This window comes from Macrobrachium rosenbergii, chromosome 14 (assembly GCF_040412425.1).
Source record: "Macrobrachium rosenbergii isolate ZJJX-2024 chromosome 14, ASM4041242v1, whole genome shotgun sequence".
Taxonomy (NCBI): Eukaryota; Metazoa; Arthropoda; class Malacostraca; order Decapoda; family Palaemonidae; genus Macrobrachium; species Macrobrachium rosenbergii.
The window spans coordinates 21,324,685-21,342,671 of record NC_089754.1 but is presented as its reverse complement, the minus strand read 5'-3'; the positions used below and the strand labels follow the sequence as shown (position 1 = coordinate 21,342,671).

At 33.8% G+C, this 17,987-nt stretch overlaps 2 protein-coding genes across 4 annotated transcripts in view; one reads left to right on the top strand and one right to left on the bottom strand.

Moving 5' to 3' along the window:
* Positions 1-17,987, top strand: part of LOC136845768 (uncharacterized) — a 489,838-nt gene that overhangs the window by 270,928 nt on the left and 200,923 nt on the right. The window lies entirely within an intron of this gene.
* LOC136845764 (uncharacterized) overlaps positions 1-17,987 on the bottom strand; it is a 155,689-nt gene that overhangs the window by 112,949 nt on the left and 24,753 nt on the right. The gene's annotated exons all lie outside the window — the stretch shown is intronic.

Here is a 17,987-nt window from a genome sequence, read left to right as displayed (position 1 = left end):
ATGGATTCTTTTTATCTAAAGCACATTACACTGGTTGATAGTATATTCGCATCTCCCAAGAAAGGCTAATCAGACCCCTTTTCCTTGGAAGTTGTCTTATAACTGTAGATTCTGGTACGATAAAACTAGATCTATTTGACATTTCTTGTAAGCCGTTGTTTCGGCATATGGCATATGCACTCAGTAACATAATCAGTTTTTCTCATTTCCGACTTGTGTGAGACCATCATATAGTTTTTGTAATGCTTTTAGAAGTAATTTCGATTTTGGAAATTAGGAGAAAACAAAGAGTTGATAAGTACAGATAGAAACAAAATACTGTCCCACTTCCAATAAATATTCAAGGTCATTTCATGGTTAATAAACCTTTCATGTGGTTATCACAAGAAGCCGTGTCATTTTTCTATGTCTTTAAGCTTAAGAAAGGGATCAATTATAAGGAAATAACTTCCCACAAAATTACCTGTTTTAAAAGGTATTAGGAAGTCTTGTTTTGGCTTTTTTTGATTCAATTGTATTGGATTTTGGGTTCCAGCTCTTGTGAAGTTGAGGAAGTGTGGATGCTCTTTTTTCCAAACTTTATTTTCACTGCTTGCGGTGACGCTTCTCTTCAACCTATTAAAATTCCATGCGATGCTGGTTTATCAGTCTTTGTTGTTAGATGGTGTGTCACTTCCGTCAGCGAAAATATTAATTATTATTACCGGGTATGGAGTTATGTTTTGTTAGTTTTCTTTCATTCTATTTAAACTGGCCAGATTTGATTTTGCAGCTGTTGTCATAGATGAAGCCTACTCTTCCCGTCTTGGATCTTTTTGTGTCTGGAAAGATTTATCCTTTAATAAACTAAGTTGTTCTTTAACACTTGATGAGTTTAAATACATCCACATATTTTTTAAAGGCCATTCAATTTGAAAGTGAAGCCTAATTTTATTTGGTCAATTTAGTGTTTGAACTTAATATTAAAGGCTTTTAGTTCTGGCAGCATCAATATCAAATGATATAAGTCTAGTGTTTCTATCCCCAAGTTGCAAAGGTATTTGTAGAAAAGTAGTGGTTCTTACTGTTGGCTGTATAATAAAAAAAATGGATGGAGGCGTTCGTTTATTACTTTTTTGCTTCCAGAGAGCTGGGATGAGTGGCTAGGACATAATCTATTTAAAATCACTTGGACTCGTCGTAATGGGACCCTGAAAGTGTTTTTAATGTTTAAGTGAACACGCTGATTTGATTATCTGAGTTTGCACTGGAGTAGGGAGAGCAATTTCCAATTTATTGTGTAAATACGCAGAAGAATGTAGTATACCAAAAGAAATCTGACTGATGATAGTTTAATTGCTGCCGAGTCTTGATTCATATATTGTACTAGTTGCTAATTGTAAACCAGGCTTTGTAATCATCAAGACAAGATTCTGAAATCATTTGAAAGGTTTCATAAAGATTATTTCAGTGCCGTATGAATAAGAAGCATTCACAATCCAAATGGAATATTTAGTCTAATTTTCAAAAGAGTATTACCACTTTACAAGTGCTCTTATCCGTTCATGTATTGCGGATATCTTATTTAAAAGTATTAAGGATATTTTATTTAGTAGTCTAGCTGCTTATGCATGAATTGGCGATGTCTTATCTTAAGAGTGCAAAGGCATTAATCACGAAATGCGTTAATATTAAAATAAGGTTGTTAAGAAAAATGCAATTACTTCATTAAGAGAGAAACATCCATTATTTTGTTACCAGTGGCATTGCTTCCTGAGTAAATAGTAATTATACGTTGTAAAATTATTCAAAATCTCATTGTAAATTCAAACTTTCTGTCTTTAGAGGAGAGGTGTTACCGATAATGTTTACATTTAACTTGCGAAGGTGCAAAGCATGTCATAACTCTTATGAATTTTCGTAGCGTTAATCTCATCGTTATCTCTTAACGAAACAATAGCCGCAGATCCTTTAAGAAAACCTATCAGATTCATCTATCACGTGTCGAACGTGCAAGTTTTTACTACCGTTGGTGTCTTAAAATATTAGAAAGATGATGTCTGGGTGGAGTGAACTTGCAGGTCAAACCCAGACATCGTTTGTCAACCACACCTTCCAGAAATTACTTCTTGGAGAAAATGTTACGGCACTATTTTGATACCACTTAATCACGAAGTTGCCACCTGAGTCCAGTAGTGACGATGACCTGCTATATTATCTGGTGCTAGCCCCTGCTCATTTACCTGTCAAATTTGTTAGTCTTAATGCCTAGAACATGACAACGGCATGGAATTTCTTTGTGCATTCATTTGCTAACAAAACATCTTCACGAGACTTTCAAACAAAATTTTCTGAAGATTATCCACCAACTCATTAGTGCTTCTTTCCTCACAAGAGTTAGACAAGCTTACTGATGTTAATATGTAATTAGTAATATATTCGCATTCTGTTGTCATCTATTAATATTTATGGTGGGGGGAAATACTCATTTCCTCTTGTTTGCTGTTTTTCTCTTCTCTCCCTCCTACATAATTGTATAGGATCTTCTCTGCTGCCCTCCAAATTCACTTCAGATAACCCCTTTTTTTCCTTGAAAACCTTGTTTCCACGCCCTTCTGCTCACTAACGTTAACCAGTTTTCTTACTCTCACACACACAAATGATATTGTACATAGCTATTCTTTCAAACACCATGTGTCGTATATACTTACATTCATCTGTATATATGTATATATATATGTGTGTGCATGTGTATGTCTGTATGTATGCACGTATGTATGCAGAGCTCCCCTTTAATTTCCAATGAAAAGGACCTTTCACAATCTTATAGTCAAGATGTCCGTTCCCTTTACGTATCTCCTGATAAAAAAGTATTTGAAGAAGGGCACTCAAACATGACAGTGGTATTTTCTATTTAGCTTTGCTGACTTCTGAGAGTATGAATAGATACAAAAACTCTTGTATTTGTCTTGGAAGAAAGGTGATAAGCCTCTTAAGGAATTGGAATTGAAGATTATATGTTTTGTATATATGTGTGTTATTCCGAAAACGTGATAGTTCGTCAAGAGAAATGCAGTAGATACAGTTCTTTCCGTGTGCGTTGCTGACGAGGCAAAGGGAAGACTTGCTCTCCTCGTACCCTCTGGCCTTATTTGATTCGCTTTTGCCTCCCAGTGCTAGTGAATAGGAAAATGCAAGGTCATATTTCCGACAAATGCCGATCAGTTTATTTGGTCTTGACAATGCCACTCGCACACACACACGCCCACAATAACACACAATATTGGGAAGCGCAATACTTCTTCCTTCGATATATATATATATATATATATATATATATATATATATATATATATATATATATATATATATATATATATATATACATATATATACACATACTAGCTGGCCAGCCTGGCGCTGCCCGGTAAATTTTGAATAGCAACCGATAAACTCTCTCTCTCTCTCTCTCTCTCTCTCTCTCTCTCTCTCTCTCTCTCTCTCTCTCTCTCTCTCTCTCTCTTTCCTGTTAAGATAGTTGCTTCACTTCAATTACATTGCCCAACATTTTTGACGTTTTATATTTCACTAACATCTGTCATTTTTGACATTTGATTTTTCACCCTCCTCACCTCCCTTCTTATCGGGGCTGAACTTGGACTTAAAGGGCATCGGGAGTGTCACTATTTATCTCAGTGCTCTAGAAAACTATGGAATAGACACTAATACCTGCGTTTTTGGTTATTTTTACATGTCACCCCCTTTGGTGCCAGTAATGTCTTACCCCCACACTATTCTTTTCCAGATAGTAAGTCATATGGATACCGAAATGAGGTATGATAAACCTTAGAGTTTACTTTGTTACTAGGTCTACAGGCAGAACCAGCCCCATTTCAGGGAAGCCCTTTCCACCCTCACCCACTTTGGGGCCCTTTTGTACTGATGTCTTACCCATACAGTAATCTTTTCCAGTTAGTTTATTTTATATAGTTATATATATATTATATATATATATATATATATATATATATATATATATACATACATACCAAGTTTGGTTGAAATTGCTCAGTGCATTTCAGAGTTATGTCATAACTCCATGTATGTTTCTGTCATTTAATGTCCAGTTAACGCTACTTTGAATATTTTGAACGTCGACTGGAGTCGTTGGAGTGTAGTATCAAGTGTTCCAGAACACTTAGCACCAATCCATTTAACACTTATAATTCCCTTTGGTGATATTCCCGAAGCAGCTTGAATTGGATATTAAACGACATTTGTACATTTGTAAATGATTATACATAAATCATGGTGGTGTGATAAAAATTCACATATGAATATATATAAATTATATATACATATATATATGTATACATAAATGGGTGTATGTATGTGGTTCCAGCATAACTCTGAACTGCAAGCAATTTCAACCAAACTTGTAAAATATCTGAAAAGAATACTGTGGTGGTACGACATCACTATCACCAAAGGGGACCATAGGGGTGAGGGTGGGAAGGGCTAAATGGGGCTGGTTCTGCCTGTAGACTGTAACTAAATAAAATCTATGGGTTTATCATACCCCATTTCGGTATACATGACTTTACTATCTGTAGTTCACTGGCACCAAAGGGGGTTGGGGTGGAAGGTGACATGTAAAATAACCAAAAGCGACAGATATTAGTGTCTAATCCATAGTTTCTGAGATCGCTGAGATGAATAGTGACAGTTCCGATGCCCTTTAAGTTCAATTTCAGCCCCGATTGGAAGAGGGGGGCTGGGGGTGAGAAGGGGTGAAAAATAAAATGTAAAAAAATTCAGATATTAGTGTCTAATCCATAGTTTTCGTGGTTGCTGAGATGAACACTGACACTTCCGATGCCCTTTAAGTCCAAGTTCATCCTCGATAGGAATGGGAGGTGAGAAGTGGTGAAATATAAAATGTCAAGAATGTTGGGCAATATAATTGAAGCAAGTATTTTAACAGGAAAGGGAGAGAGAGAGAGAGAGAGAGAGAGAGAGAGAGAGAGAGAGGGGGGGGGGAAGTGAGAGAATGAGTAGAGGGGGTGTCAGGGAGGAGAAAGAGGGAAAGAGTGAGGGAGAGAGAGAGAGAGAGATAGAGAGAGGGAGAGGAACTGAAAGAAAGTGTAGAGGGGGTGTTAGGGAGGAGAAAAAGAGAAAGACTGAGAGAGAGTTGGAGAATGAGAGTTTATTGGTTGTCATTCAGAGTTTTCCCGGGCAGCCCCGTGTTGGTCAGCTAGTCTGTATATATAAAAATGGATGTATGTATGTGTGTATGTACGTTTGTATGTTTCAGCATAAGACTGAAATGCATTAATCAGTTTCAGCCAAACTTGGTATACATATGACTTACTATCTGGAAAAGAATACTTTGGGGGTAAGACATCACTAGCACCAAAGGGCACCAAAGGGATTTGGAGGTGGGAAGGGCTTCCCTGAAATGGGCTGGTTCTGCCTGTAGACCTAGTAACTAAATAAACTCTGTGGGTTTGTCATACCTCATTTTAGTATACATATGACTTACTATCTGGAAAAGAATAGTTGGGGGGGGCGTAAGACATCACTGGCACCAAAGGGAGTTGGGGTGGGATGAGAATGACATGTAAAAATAACCAAAAACGACAGATATTAGTGTCTAATCCATAGTTTTTGAGGTCGCTGAGATAAATAGTGACACTGATGCCTTATAAGTCCAAGTTCAGCCCCAATAGGAAGGTCGGGTGAGAAGGGGTGAAAAATAAAATGTCAAAAATGACAGATATTAGTGTTTAACCCATAGTTTTTTTAATCCATAATTTTCGAGATCACTGAGATGAATAGTGACACCCCCGATACCTTTTAAATATAAAATGTCAAAAATGCTGGGCAATGTAAATGAAGCAACTATCTTAACAGGAAAGGGAGAGACTGAGAGGGAGAGGAAGTGAGAGAGGGTAGAGGGCGTGTTAGGAGGAGAAAGAGGGAAAGATTGAGAGAGAGAGAGTTTATTGGTCGTCATTCAGAGTTTTCCCTGGCAGCGCCGGGTTGGTCAGCTAGTGTGTGTAATATATATATATATATATATATATATATATATATATATATATATATATATATATATATATATATATATATATATATATATATATACACACACAATATAGGGGTGTGTCTGTTTTTGCATATTTCTAAAGATAACATACATTGATTCAGCTCTTCTACAGCATAATTTCTGAAGCAAATGTAACATTTTATGCATTTTTCTATTGGTTTGGCGTTTCTTTAACTGGTTGTTTCATTGGAATTTTGAGTCTTGCCTCAGATTAACAGTCGCCATGGTAATTTCAAATCCAAAGGTAATCTGATTGTTCCTTAGAAACAGGATATAAATATATATATATATATATATATATATATATATATATATATATATATATATATATATATATATATAGAGAGAGAGAGAGAGAGAGAGAGAGAGAGAGAGAGAGAGAGAGAGAGAGAGAAGATTAAGTCGAACTCAAATGCCTTTCCAAGAGAAAGTTACAAGTGGTTTTTCCTTTTACTTTCACGTCGAATCGTTACATTTAAGAGATGAAAGTTAAAGGGACATTCTTTCCTCGTACAATTGCAGGGATGCCTTGGGGGTAGGAGGGCGGTATTGAAGACACCTCCTTTAACACTCGTAAAACAAATGAATAGAACTCTCTCTCTCTCTCTCTCTCTCTCTCTCTCTCTCTCTCTCTCTCTCTCTCTCTCTCTCTCTCTCTCAATCTGCCTGTGTCGCTGAATTAGTAAGTTCAAGTGATAAGTATAAATTACAGTTTTATTTGAACGAAGACACAACACGCTTGTTCACTATATATGTTCCAAACAAATCACAGAATTGAACAGTTGGAAAAAATCCTGATAACTTGCTTTTGTGTGCTGCATGAGCCAGCCTCCTCTTGAAGGAGCGTGCCCCGAGGCAGTGTGGTAACAATGGTCAGAAAGCCAAGAAAGATTGCTCAAGAACCTTCATAAGAAACATTAAACATTTTTTCTGGGTCTTCTTACACAATAGGCCTCTGAAAAAATCGAGAGAAAGAAACTGAATATCCAATGAATGGTTTTACCTACGGGTTGCTGAAGATGACCTCTTCTCGAGGTCACAGTATTTTATATTTATAATATGTTGATTTTCAGTTTCTTGGACCGCTGAGCATTTATGTCTGTTATTTCCTTTCTTTACGTTTTCCGAGCACCAGCATCTAAAAGTAGACAGGCAGTCAGGTACCTAGTTCACTGGTTAAGTCAACAGACATGTGGGAGCTTAAGGAAAGACGCCTAAAAATTAAAGAAATGGGTATCTTGTAGTCACAGTAAATGAGGACGAACTCTCTCCATATCCCTTTATTTACCAACTTATTCTTTGATCACAACTCGATAAGCATTCGGCTACGAATTTAAATTTTACCCGTAGAACCTGGCTAAAAGGCTCTCTCTCTCTCTCTCTCTCTCTCTCTCTCTCTCTCTCTCTCTCTCTCTCTCTCTCTCTCTCGATTAATTGATTGATCATTCAATCAATGATTGACAAATCGGGAAGCTGAACTTGTATTTGTTCAATATTTTTGTCGTTAATGTGTTTGTACTAGTGTCATGTTGTGATTTTTTGAAGTTTATATTTTTTAATTGTTTGTTTAAACTTCTTGTTATTGCTAATATTGTCCCTTTGAATTCATCTTGCTCGGTTGTTGTTCCTCGGTAACTATTATTGGCTGTGCTTCTTTTGTTTTTTGCTTTTTGGCAATTTTTTTCATCCCGTTATAACTTTGTATTTAGGTGGTTTGTGGTTGGCCGTAAGTTTTTTTGTGATTTACTTTTCTGTTATCCTTAGTTAATTACATTTGTGAAAGAACTTTTGTTCTGTCGTTAAAATTATTATGGTGATTTTAGTATCTGTTATGGCACTCCTTAACGGGTTTTCTTTTAGTCGAGTTTTCTTGGTGATGCCCTTGTGTTACTGACGGTCTTGTGCAGCGAAGGCCTTCAAAGGCAAGGGAGACACCATGGCACCAGCACGCAGTGTTCTAGAGTCGAGCATAAGCACGTATGATCAGTGCCCAAGCTCCCTCTACACCCAGGCTAGAACCAGGGAAAACAAACACTGGCTGCTGATGACTCGGCAGGGAGATCCTATGGTCCACCCAACCCCATCCCTAGCTCACAGGGATGTGAAGTCCATGCTAAACCAGCTGTCTATTTGTATTTTGAAGAGAGAGAGAGAGAGAGAGAGTTAGTTACTTTTAAAAGATGAAAGTTAAAGTAATATTCTTTCCTCTTACAACTGCATGAAAGTTTGATGTAACCTTATCATCTTTGAGTGTGTGTGCTTATTTATTTTGTTGCTGTTGTAGACGTCTTTTGAGTATTCATCTTTCGTAACTGTCTGTAGATTAATGCTAAATTGACCATTGCTGAGATCCTTAATATTGCTTACTGCTATTGAATTTGAGCTCATTGTTAATTTTTCGTGGTTTTATTTAATAGGTTTTATTTATAACTAAACGGTTCTGTGCTTCTTTAATTATTTATGTGTGCGTGTCATAATATTTTACAGTTTTCAATTTAGTTTTGGAACGGTTTTGGTTTTATTTCTATATCTTTAATTGTTTTCTAATTGGAACAAATTAAACTAACATATGAATCCAGAAATACACAGGAAGTCAGTAACCCTCAAGGCAGAAACTTTCACAGAGTATAAGTAATTTGATGAGTGAAACGATGTCGAGATCAATGCCCAAAATTATGTTTGCAGAATGATCAAAAGGTGGGGTCTTTCACCACGGGGGGCAAAGTTAATGGTAATTTAGAGGAACGACTTGAGCAATTTCTTAGGCAGAAAGCTTTCGATTCATCCTATCAAAAAGAATATTGAGGCACAAGCTTCCACGAATACATGAATAACATTCCATTCAGAGACGGATAAATTCCGCTTAAATGTGAATGCTTGTCTCAAAGAAGCAAATGCGAATCCTTAAGAGAACACCCAGCCTCCAAAGGCAAACTTAGAGGGCCTTGCAATGTGATCCTTACAAGAGTTTGTGGCTGTCTTCTTTTTCCAGATGTTATAACTTTCTTTCTGTTGTTTGTGGTAACTTGTGATGTATCTGTTTCGGTTTGGTACGTTTTTGTAACTTTTTTTTTTTCAATGTTAGTAATATCAGTGTTTTTGTTGCCTTCTAATGACGGCTGGTTGTTTATTTGTGTTCCCTTCGATATTGTTGTATATTTAATGGCGTCATTAATTAGTGAGGCTTGAATTTCATATTTTGCTTCTCACTGCCATTTGTAGTTATATATATATATATATATATATATATATATATATATATATATATATATATATATATATATGTGTGTGTATGTATATATGTATTATATACATATAAATATTATATACATATAAATATATCTACATGTATATATATATATATATATATATATATATATATATATATATATATATATAGATTAATATCCCAGCTCCGTTTTTCCTAAAAAAATTTACCTTATTCTATTTTTAAATTACTAGGCGCCTTGGCGGTCGTATTGACCTCTTTCTGATGTTTCCACTTGTATGATTGTTATCGTCTTTCATATTTATTCTTATATTATGAACATGTTAATGAATAATGTGACCGATGGTAATATTCATCAGCTTTTGGTGGCTCCTTTTTTTTCAGTGTTTGTATAAGAATGTGTTTGTAGCGACTACCTGTGAAAATTGTAGTTGCTAGAGATGTCATTTTTTTCTGAGGGTTGTTACAACTGTTATTATGGTTTTATTTCGATTCAGTCATATTTGGATATGATTTATTTCTGTCAGTGTTTTGAAGTTAGAGATGCTGAATAACAGTGTATGTTTTGTGTTCTATAATGCACGTTATATATATATATATATATATATATATATATATATATTTATATATATATATATATATATATACATATATATATATATATATATATATATATATATATATATATATATATATATATATATATATATATATATATATATATATATATATATATATATATATATATATATATATATATATATATATATATATATATATATATATATATATATATATATTATATAATATATATATGTATACTTACATATACATACATACATACATACATATATATATATATATATATATATATATATATATATATATATATATATATATTTATGTATATAAATCTGCCTGGAGCATCGCCTGTCCAAAGATCCGGGGGGAAGCTGATAATTAGAAAGTTACTGAAACTTTTTAATTATCATCTTTCCCCTGGTTCTTTAGACAGGCGTGACTCCAGGGAGCATTACCTTTCCTATTCTTGTCCAGTGCATTAAAATAAAGTTGCTAATTCCTTAAACTTCTCCATTATCTCCAGCTGTGAACCACGTCAGTTGAATGGCTATCTACTACATATTTCAGTATTTAGATCAGTGCAGGCACACTAGCAGAAAGTAGCTATTTCACTTCATTTACATTAGCACAAATATATATCACCTATTTGCGTATTTTTACTTTCCGCGCTAACAGTTATCTTCTTGCTTTCTGATTAACCTTAATATCTGAATGGAGATACGTTTACTTTCTACTGCCTTCTTTTACAAATTCTTTTTCCAGCGGTCTTTTTAGCTTTTCTTCAAAATAACCAATCAGCTCTGTATCAGCTGCAAATTTCTAATATTAGCCACTCCACTCTCCATTTACTATCCAATCTCTTATTTCACAACTTGCAGTTCGCTTACGGTTCTTGTTCTAATTTGAACTTCTCTCATGGTTCCATCTATACAGTAATTTAGCAGCCACTTATATATAACATACCCTTGGTTCATACCCAATTTTATATTAATCCAGTTACTTTCATGTCTATCCATTCTTACAGAGCCTTCACCAAACACTCTTCTGGTTAAGAAAATACATTAGTACCAAAGCATTGGCGCAGGCACACAGACGATATAATATATATATATATATATATATATATATATATATATATATATATATATATATATATATATATATATATATATATATATATATAATTTATGTATATATATATATATGTGTGTGTTTTTTTGTGTGTCTATGTCTTGTCCTTTTAGGTGGAATAATTACAAAATTATTTGACTACGATTTTCAGCTCTAAGTGATAGAGAATATCTTTGCATACATTGCTCACATTTCATGTTATAAAAGCCTGTGCTCATTAACTATAGGTAGAATATGGCACAAGATCATGAACTCGAAAACTTCCATTAGACTCTAACCTTTTAATTTCATACTCATGGATAGGGTTAAGTGAATTGGTTATAATTTTGCAAATTAAATCGCAATTTTTATTTAATTGATTATAAAAATATCAGTTTTTTCCCGCTGATGCATACATTTTTAAGAGTCTGAATATGATTAGACATAATTCTTGACCGACTCATACAGAAGGTGTTGAAAACATAATGGTCGGTGTAAGTCTTACTTTTATTTTGAAGCAATAAAGACCACAGAGCGCTAAAGATGAGACAGAAGGTATAAAATTCTTGACTTTCCTAATGAAAGAGAAAAACAATGTGTCACATCATCTGTCTTCAGGTATCCATTCTTCACTGTCACCGAGGCAGCTTTTGTCGTTACTTTCTTGAATTCATTTATCCGTTTGGTACAAAGTTCTCGTTGATCTTAGGATATTGTATAGAATAACCCTTATAATTAAGATAACATGATAAATATAGGTAACATGCAGCGGTTTTCATTATAAATTTATTCTTCCAAAAAGGAGTATGATTTTAGTTTCTCTCTCTCTCTCTCTCTCTCTCTCTCTCTCTCTCTCTCTCTCTCTCTCTCTCTCTCTCTCTCTCTCACACACACACATTTTCTCCTGGCTCTTTTAAACTGTCCATACCATAAAATCGACGAATTTAGTGAACGGCTGCATCTTCCATCGCTATTTATCTCCTTATGTTATCATAATTACATTACATTTTCCATACCTACCATCTATTAAAGAGAGGTAAAAGGAAAAGAGAAAAAGTGCGATATCCCAAATTTTAAATCCATGCCTTCAGTACGCCTCTTCTCTCTAAGAGTTCCAAATTAACAAAGTTTCTACTTTGTCATTGAAATTGTAAACTTTCCACTCGTCACTATCGCTCAAGGGCATTTGGGTGCATAATGAGTTTTTCTCCTCTTTAGGAAATGACAAGATAAAGAAAACGGGTATTAAAATACATATACAGGTTTTGTCTATTCAGTGAAGAGAAACTTTTTTTCGAGAATATTAAAATATTTTGCTTCGTGCGTTGTTTTAGTTTGTGTTTGCTAAGTATAAAAGGAATGAGCAGCCTCATTATCGTTGCAACAAGCTTTGTTAGTCTGTTTTTTGTTTTGCCGCTTAGGACTACGCTAACGTACAAAAACATCCATCAAATATATATATATATATATATATATATATATATATATATATATATATATATATATATATATATATATATATATATATATATATATATACATATATATAATATTTGATATATATATATATATATATATATATATATATATATATATATATTTGATGGATGCTTATATATACTGTATATATATATATATATATATATATATATATATATATATATTATATTATATGTGTGTGTGTGTGTGTGTGTGTGTGTGTGTGAAAAGCGCCAAACATTCACAATCCTGTGTTAAAGAACAGGTGTTATATCGTAACGATATCCCAATTGGTTTTACCCTGTTCTTTTCTTTATTTCATTGACAAATTGGAATAAGATGTTTATAAGTATTTAACAGTATTCAACTGCGCATATCTGCTCCTAACAAATACTTCGTATATTCTTTTATTTCGTCAGTTTGTCGTATGATTGTGTATACCTCTCATAGTACTGTAATATACAAATTAAAGGAAACAAATTTTGAAAAATGTAACTAAAATTTTTGATAACTCAAACCATAAAATTATCTCGTAGAAAAATCTCTATAAAAGTACTCTCAAGTCAGCACAAAATATTCACGAGTTTTATATATTTTACAAAAAAAAAAAAAGATAGCCTTGCATTCATCCAGTTGCCTTGTGTCTGAAAAATGTGTGCTGTGATTATTTATGTGATACATCTGACCTGAAACATCATGTACAACTTGATTGATGGCTAAACAAGCATGCCAGAACCCGAATCTAAACAGGCGTTTGTAACTCTTCACATATCTGTACGTCTAGTAAGTTCCCCAGTTATGTAAGTATCTTCAGAAGCATGTTTGTCTACAGTTCAGATGAGTTAATAACCTGTAACGCATTGACGAAGATATATTCTTTTCCATACGCATTCAAAACATTTGATCATGTCTGTCTTTCCATGAGGTTTATATGAAGTACAATAATTACGGAAGACATGTGCCTCAACTACTTCTTACATCTCTTTTGTGAACATGGTAATATGTTCTTACAAGCCACATTTTCAAAGTGTAATTACTTTTATACTATAACCAAGAAAATTCCTCATCTTGTTTTAGCAATAATTTTACTGTATAGTTCCAATGACAGCTCTCATAATTTAGTTAATCATGTAAATTATATTAAAGAACTCGTACGTGAAAGCCACTTAATCAAATTTATTTCATTAACATTTTTGTCGAAGTTTTTATTCCGTAAATATCTACGTTGCTGTAGATGTACAAACAGGTTTTGACATTTAAAATTGGTGTGCAAATCTAAAATACTGTTGGTCTTGGTTAAATACCCTTATCAGTTAAGAGATAGATAGTGAATGATCTGCCTTTAACTTTTACTTAATCAAAGTAAACCTGTATTGCTGCCAAAAATAAAAAAAAGTCCATTCCCGCCAGTGAGCCAATTGCTTAATGATTAGTTAATTATAAAAATCGCAATGTGTGAGCATGACGAACTAAGGTAAAAAAAAAAACTAAAGTAGGCATTGGTGTAACTCCATCCGGTATATCATAAATAAGTATTCCAAGACGTTTCAGAAAATGTCCTTGCATTATGATTACCTTAAAATCTTCTATATAATGATTAAGATTAGTCAGTCCATTTCTACCCTTTCCGTATGCTCTTAAACATTTCCGATCCTAAATTTACAGAAACAAGTGGCAATTATGATTAAGAGTTTTTGTGTGCTCGAGAATAGTCATATATGGGGTTGTTATGTCTCTAATGAAACTCTGACAGCCAACAAGGGAACTACTTAAGAGCGAAATATATGGCCTAGCAAACAATGGAGCTGAGAGTGTGAGAAAACTGTTAATTGGAATAAGACGGACGAGGCTTTCTCGCCTTGGCATAATGAAGTTCGGAGCTGAGTGTGCATTTGCAGCTTGAATGCAAAATATTTTATTCGTTTTAACTACTAAATAACTACAAAATATCTTTGTTACGTCGAGTTTTTCACCAAATTCCTGTTATACTCGATTGAGTGATTCAGAGCTATTTTTTTATCTTGGTTTTAATGTTTCAACAAAAAATACAAGTCTCTTAGATAGACCAATCTTTTTCCACTTCTCATAAAAATCTTCTGGATTATTCCTTAACATGAAAAAAACATGGGGAAGAGGGTCAAAAAGATTTCAAGTCTTCAACTTCTACACACATTCAAATGTCATAAAACCAAAAAGCGCATTATTCTAGGAAAAACGTTATATATATATATATTTATATAAAGATGGTAAATTCTAAGGAAGATATTCTCCGTAGAAAATAATTCATATTTATACATTAAAGAAAGATAACCCAAAATGTTTGCTCGTTTGAGTTTTATATTGGTCAGAAAACGCGACAAAAGCACAGTTTTTTATTCGTAAAATTTGCTTTGACATATGATCAAAATATAAGAAATATTACAACTTTAAAGATGTTTGTTGTTTGGGCACTGGATGAACAAAGCGTCCCTAGACACTTTACTTGCCGACGGCTGCGCCTGTGGAGTTTCAACACAGCCAAGATAGAAGCATAAAAGGCAAGTTGATGGTAAAACAATTTGCTTCTGTTGGAAAGTTTGTATTTCACCTTGTTTATTTGTCGTTCAATGGATTAAAAGCATATATATATATATATATATATATATATATATATATATATATATATATATATATATATATATATATATATATATATATACACATATATACATACATGTATATATGTATGTATATATATATACATGTATATATGTATGTATGTATATATATACATACATATATATATATATATATATATATATATATATATATATATATATATATATATATATATATATATATACTCAGTATAATAACGGTCACCGATAGACCATAGCTTTGTGAGATCACTGGCAAAAGTGCTGTTCTTGAGAGAGAGAGAGAGAGAGAGAGAGAGAGAGAGAGAGAGAGAGAGAGAGAGAGGACCACGCTATTAGACTTCTAGGCAGACAGTATTTTCCCATTAGCACTTTTTAAAGTCAGGGTTATACTGTAACTGTTTAGCAGGTTTCAAGTGTAGTAGTGCTAAATATCTAAAGTTATCGCATTTTTACAGTTTCCTGTAAGAAAATTAAATTAAGCTTTCAGGCTTACGTTCATTATCAGTAACAAAAAGGATCCTTTTTAATTAAAATTTCTAATTTGTCTTACACATGAATAAGCTAAAGATGCAAACAGTCTTATGAAAGTAGATTAAAAAAAACTACATCATGTTTCACTGAAAACTTTCAAAATCGCGTGTAAGTCGAAATTTTAAAGATTTGTTACATTTACCTTAACAGTCCTCCAGTCCCTTTAAGAGAATTACAGAAACTAATGACTGATTGGTAGTGAATAATGAAGTCTGAACAAGATTCAGACACTCACACACAAATGAGCACTAATGGTTGAAAAAGTTATTCCACTGATGCAATTAAAGCAACAGCTCAGAATTAATGATCATCCTCTCTAATCTTTTACTGCCTCCTTCTGGCCAATTAAATTGAGATCCCATTCGCAACAGATTAGGATTTTAAATTGGCTAGAAATTCTTATGAGAATCAGTTTATAGACGGCAAAAAGTAAACATAATTCAGTGACGACGGAAGCTTTAATGTAATTGGAAGTGTGCTCAGTGAAACAATACACCAATTCCATAGTACTAAAGAAATTGTTCTTATTTACCTCAACTATACTACATTAGTAGAATACTGAATTTAATTAGTAGTAATCTCCTCCCCTCTGATCAGACTTGCCTTTTTAATCGATTATCATAAATGAATTTCTCTCAATATATTTCCAATAATGAGTAACTGCTGTGGCACACTTTCCTTACCTACACAAAATATCTAACCATCTTGGATGTGCTGCTAAATTTTTACACTCCCAGATACTTGTAATTCTCAGCAAAATTCTTCAAGTTTTTCATTTGATAACACTGTACATCAGCTTCCACCCTTATCAATACAGAAACAGCGTATGGCACAACTCTCTCTCTCTCTCTCTCTCTCTCTCTCTCTCTCTCCTATATTTAATATTTGAGAACATTGGAACCTATGGTGATTCTAGAAGAATCTAAAAAGTGCCGAAGGATTCCTCAACACTTAGAATCAACAAAACTGAGTGTTTATAGAAAAATATAATTTTGTATTCCGGTTCAAAAATTTCTCTCTGTGGGTAGGTGATCCTCATAGAACATTTCTCAGCGTGATAACTATGGTTTCTTCAGTAATTAGTGTTACTTTGAGATAGATATTGGCAAATATAAATGAGGTTAGGTTAGGGTAAGTCAGGGATGGACGGGCCCTTTAATATCAACGTAGATGCCACATGATCATAGGTGACACGAGCAACAACCAGTACACGATCAATAAGTCCCATATTGTTTGGAATGAGTATTTGGAGGTAATACAGAGAGGGATGCTAAAAAACTAAGCTAGACTAAAATGCCATTGTATATATATATATATATATATATATATATATATATATATATATATATATATGTATGCATGTATATATACATATATACATGCTTAAAAATCACGGTAGATGCGCGTGACTACAGTGTGTAAGCAAATAACACAGGAAAATGACAGGCAGAAGTTCAGTACCAAGCGCTTTCACGTGTGCCCCGAAGATGCTTGAATAGACACATGAAAGTGCTTGGTACTGAACTTCTGCCCATCATTTTCCTGTGGTATTTGCTTATATATATATATATATATATATATATATATATATATATATATATATATATATATATATATATATATATATATATATATATATATAATGATAAAATGTCTTTCAGTGTTACATATGATACTCTAACTTTCAAAGATTAAGCCACAGAGAACCCACTAACATCGAATGCACATTACCTTCGGAATAACTTATGTTTAAAGGGAAGTAAGTTTTTAAGTACATCTTGACTTGGATTGGAGCCTTTGTCTTTTTGGGTTGGTGCGAGAGTGACAGTGAATTAACTATCATGAAATATATAAGTTAATTTCAACGCTGTACTTTAGATTCGGAATCAGTAGGCTACCCTAGCACTCAGCGATCATCATGGGGCTGTTAACAGTGGTTCTCTACCTTTTTTGGCCCATGCACCCTTTCACCATATGTCAGAATGTCATCCCCCACCCTTTCCAAAATTGTCTGCCTCAAAAGGTGCATTCCAAATAATATGCAACAAAATACTAACACAAACACACTGGCTAGCAGAGATAAAGCCCAGCCTGACCTCTCAGTAGTGCGGACCGATGCACACTGCATCTTGTGTGGCCCTAGAGCCAGTTTGAGCCTGCCAGTCTGTGGTCGCAATTCCCCCTATGAGACTCTGAAATTCTCCCCTAGGGGGAATTCCCCCCTGGTTGAGAACCACTGGGCTAGGAGATCTCAGTTCTAGGTACAGAACCTGCAGTTGTCTGCTGTATGCTTGGATAAATTCACTATCACCCGCATATAAAACTAAAA